We start from the raw sequence: 4,134 nt of genomic DNA on the forward strand, positions 1-4,134 counted from the left end.
AGAACAAAATGTATATAAAAAAGGAGCAAGGCCTCTGTGAGCAAATGGACTGAAAAATCCTTCTGCCCTACAAACTCCTGAGAATGAGCAGGGAGGATTAGGTGTGCAGCAGAGTCTTACGAGGACGTGAGGTGCCACCAACCCCTTTCTTTCATTATCAAAGTCTCCCTTTTCCTCCCCACCGCAGCTCAGTCCAATTAAAACTGACAGCTTGTTTACAGGGGATGGAAGAGAAGGCACAGAGTACAACAGGACACAGAAAAGAGAGAATCCAACAGCTCAGCATGCTGGGAGAAACTATCTCTATTTGAGAAATCTCAACATCATGTTCGGGGACCAGCATCCTTGCAGCTGCTACTGGGTTCCTGACTTCTGAGGCTTCCCGCACAGCACCAGGACGTTTAGAAACCAGGGAAGATGTAGATTCCAACACCCCATTTGCTCTTGTTTTTGGCTGTCAGGCAGAAGCACCACTAGCTGAGGGCATTATTTTTGAAGAGAATCACAACTGTGCACAACTGCCACAAAGTGAAATTAGCAGGCCTTCTTAAATAACTTGAGGCTACTGGGTGATCTAATTCATTAATGCTTAGGTTGCCCGCTTTCAGAGCAGCTTCAAAAACAGACATGTTTACACCAGTTGCATTAACACCTCGTCATAAGCACAAAAACCCACAACTTCCACAATTAAGGGAGACACTAAAGGTGAGCAGAATTACAGCTTGTGCTTCTGGAGGAGAAGTTCACATGATTCATTCAGCATAATCTGAAAACAAACAAAATAAATAGGTTCATCAATGATTGCCTGTATTGGCATTCACACTCTCTTATCACACTTTCTACTGCAAATAGATTTAAAATCCACTTTTTCATAGCCTTCAAATGGATACAGGACAAGTTCCACTGTTAGCCAGCATTCCTTCATTCAGGGCAGAATGTTTTCCTTTTCTGGACTTTCAAAACAGCAGCTTGAGAACAGGAATCCCAAAACTCCCTTAAACTAGCTCAATATGAAGCCATAGGAAGGAAATCCGAAAGCTCAGAAACTTGAAAGCAATCTTCCTGAGGAAATGTTAGCTCAGCCGCACCACAACAGACTTATCCAAAACCCCAGGCACCACATAGGGATGCTTTGGGCACAGAAGTACATAATGAAGTTACCAGATATTGGCAAAAAACCCATCTTTGACAGCTATCGCAGGGCTATCCAGCCACACACCTGAGTTCGCTCGACCCAATATACTTCCACTGTAGAATGACAGAGCTGGAGGAGGACTTTGCTTAGGACAACTGTGTGTGACAATCAGTTGCCTATGCTAAGCTCTGGTTGTTATGTCGTAATGACCCTGAGGTGGGAGCTGACAGAACATTGGTGCATTTGGGTCAGAAAGCTGGTTCATCCCACCTAAAACTGCAGGCATGCCATAAGTTTCTGCCACATCCCTTGGGAGATTTGCAATGTGCCAAGTCTGTAGCTGCAGGTTAGAAATGGGAAAAGTTCTCACCTCTGGTCCCAGGAGGTGAAATGGGGAGCAAACCTCCGAGGCACAGGCCTAATCCTTCCTTGGTTTGCTCCCCACCAGCCCCTACTGCACTGCAGAGGCTCCTACTTAAAATTTAATTGGTTTGCAGAGTTGAAATGAAAGGAATGTATGTTAAGACAGAAGACTGTTTCAAGGTCTCTCTCTCTCTCTCTCTCTCTCTCTCTCTCTCTCTCACACACACACACACACACACACACACACACACCATACAGGAGCAGAGCCTCTATTTTAAAGGAATAAAATATGAAGTGTGCAGGAAATCGGCAAAGAGGAAAGAAGAGCCCAGAGGAAAAACAAAATAACCAGCATAGGAAATGAGTGGCCTATCTACAAAGACCTTGCAAAGAAAGGAATCAATCTGCTACAGCCCCTGGGGATGTAACGCCTTGCCTTAGCTCAATTGTATAACATGCTTGATTGTTTTTCTCCACCTCCAACCAGAGAGGTAAAGGCCTCTCTGTGTGTTAACCTTGGAGCCAGGTCCACAGCCACTTCCAAAGTCAAGCTGCCGGGTGAAGCCCAGAGGGAGATGTCAGGGACAGGGATTCCTGGGGCTAAAGGAAGCCTGAGTTCCCTCCCAGGGCCCTGCTCTGGAGCAAGGCGACGAAGGCCGCTTGCAGGAGATGCTGGAATTGTCTAGGACACCGTTGTGAGCAGGGGGGCATCAGCAGAGCAGTGCAAGCAGCATAGCCCAAAATATTAGGAAGCTCTCGCTCTTGCCTGGAGGGAGGGCTGCTTGGTTGAGAGCTGTGTAAGAGGCAAGGGCATTCCCTGGGCTCCGTTTGGCAGCTGCTGATTCTGCTGGCCTCCTAGCAGGTTCATCCCTTGTGGTGAGCCAGGAGGTGTCAAACAGTCCTGCTGTCATGCTTCCCTGCCGACTCCTGGATTTGCAGCCTGGACTGAGACGATGGCCCTAGAGAGCCACAGCCCAAGATCCTTTAAAAAGTTATAAGCCATTAACACCCCCCCCACACACGCTTTCCGTCCTCGTTACATTTCCTGCCAGCAACTCGCCCATCTCCCTGCAAATTACGTTGATTTGCTGAAACTGTTGTTTTCCACCCCTTGCTTGTCTGCACAATTAATTTAAAGTTTTTTTGACAGCCTCAGTGCACGGACATGACAAGATGCAGCGAGGTGAAAAGTTTCCGCTGGGTGACTCACTCGCTCGCTGATTGTGTTCTCTGGTTCCTCCTCCTGAGAACTGTGGCCACCGCCGTGTCCTACAGCCCCGGCATCTGGAACGGCGGGACATTGGCAGATCTGCCCAAAAGGCAAATTCTACCTCACGGACCCTTTGTTTCAAAGCCAGAAGGAAAGGGTTGAACCACCCATGGTTTGAGTGCTCAGTGACCAGGTTGGGACCAGTTTGGATCATTTAAGAACCCAACAGCAAAACCAGGGATTAATAATAATATAATAATAATATTTATTTATACCCCGCCCTCCCCGGCTGAGACGTGGCTCAGGGCAGCTAACACCAAATATATAATACATTAAAAACACAATCAAATAGAAGAAGACGCCTTTACCCCAGTATGGCTCCCCTTTATCACACACACAGCCCAACAAGACAATGGCAAAAATCCACCAACAGCATACAAATCAATATGGCTGACCCGATCCAAAACACCCACCCACCCCACTCACACATGAAAACAAAGACCACCACAGCCAAGCACAAATGAACAACCACACCCTAGGCCAACCCCAACCTCTCTCACCACCAAAGGAACATAAGTGAACAGCAGAGAACCTGCACAAGCAATGCTGACACAAAACCCCACATATATTAAGTAAAATAGAAACATCGCCACCCACCCCACCCCACCCCCACTCATAATCTCCCCCCCACCTCTTTTCCTCTTTTCTTCCTAATGTCTCAACAAATGAAACTGATTTGTAAAAAAAAAGTTTCATGGTTGGAAGAATACGAGAGAGCGACATTGCACATACCTTTGTAAATCAAGAAAATCTTTAATAAAAATACATTAAAAAGCACACAAAATCAAACGATTAGATTTAAAATACAATTCGAAATCACATTTAAAATCAAAATAAAATTAAATGGGAACCCACAAATCATAACCGTAGGAGTAAGGAATTAAATGTTCATCAGGCCCGCCGCCTGTGCTGGTCCCATATGGGTTGATAGAAAGAGCCAAGGAAGCCACTTACATACAGGGTCCCATAGAAAGAAAGAAGGGGGTCAGACTTTGCCCACAGCAAAGGCCTGGCAGAACAGCTCCGTCTTGCAGGCCGTGCAGAAAGATGTCAAATCCCTAAGGGCCCTGGTCTCTTGCGACAGAGCGTTCCACCACACTGGGGCCAGGGCTGAAAAGGCTCTGGCCCTGGTCAAGGCCAGTCTAACCTCCTTGAGACCCAGGACCTCCAAAGTATTATTGTTTGTGGACCATTTGTAGAGCCAGAAATAACAATATTTCTTCAAATGATGTGGGTTCTCTGTAGTCTCACCTCCATGGCATATGGCTATGGCAACCCACCAGTGGAGACATGGGCTTGGCTTGGGTTTCAGAGTTGGTCTCACAATCTGAGTTAATTCCTTACTGTCCCCGGTGTTCAAGAACAC

The 4,134-nt window shown here is 46.7% G+C and overlaps 1 long non-coding RNA gene across 1 annotated transcript; it reads right to left on the reverse strand.

Annotated features, from left to right (window-relative positions):
* Positions 1 to 264: 264 nt before the first annotated feature.
* On the reverse strand, positions 265 to 2,353 carry LOC310672640. The gene is made up of 2 exons (XR_014508697.1): positions 1,220 to 2,353; positions 265 to 766 (listed from the first exon to the last, which is right to left on the reverse strand). It is a non-coding gene; the product is annotated as an uncharacterized lncRNA (long non-coding RNA).
* Between the last annotated feature and the right edge of the window lie 1,781 nt (positions 2,354 to 4,134).

Source organism: Podarcis tiliguerta (assembly GCF_965153285.1).
Source record: "Podarcis tiliguerta genome assembly, chromosome: 2".
NCBI lineage: Eukaryota > Metazoa > Chordata > Lepidosauria > Squamata > Lacertidae > Podarcis > Podarcis tiliguerta.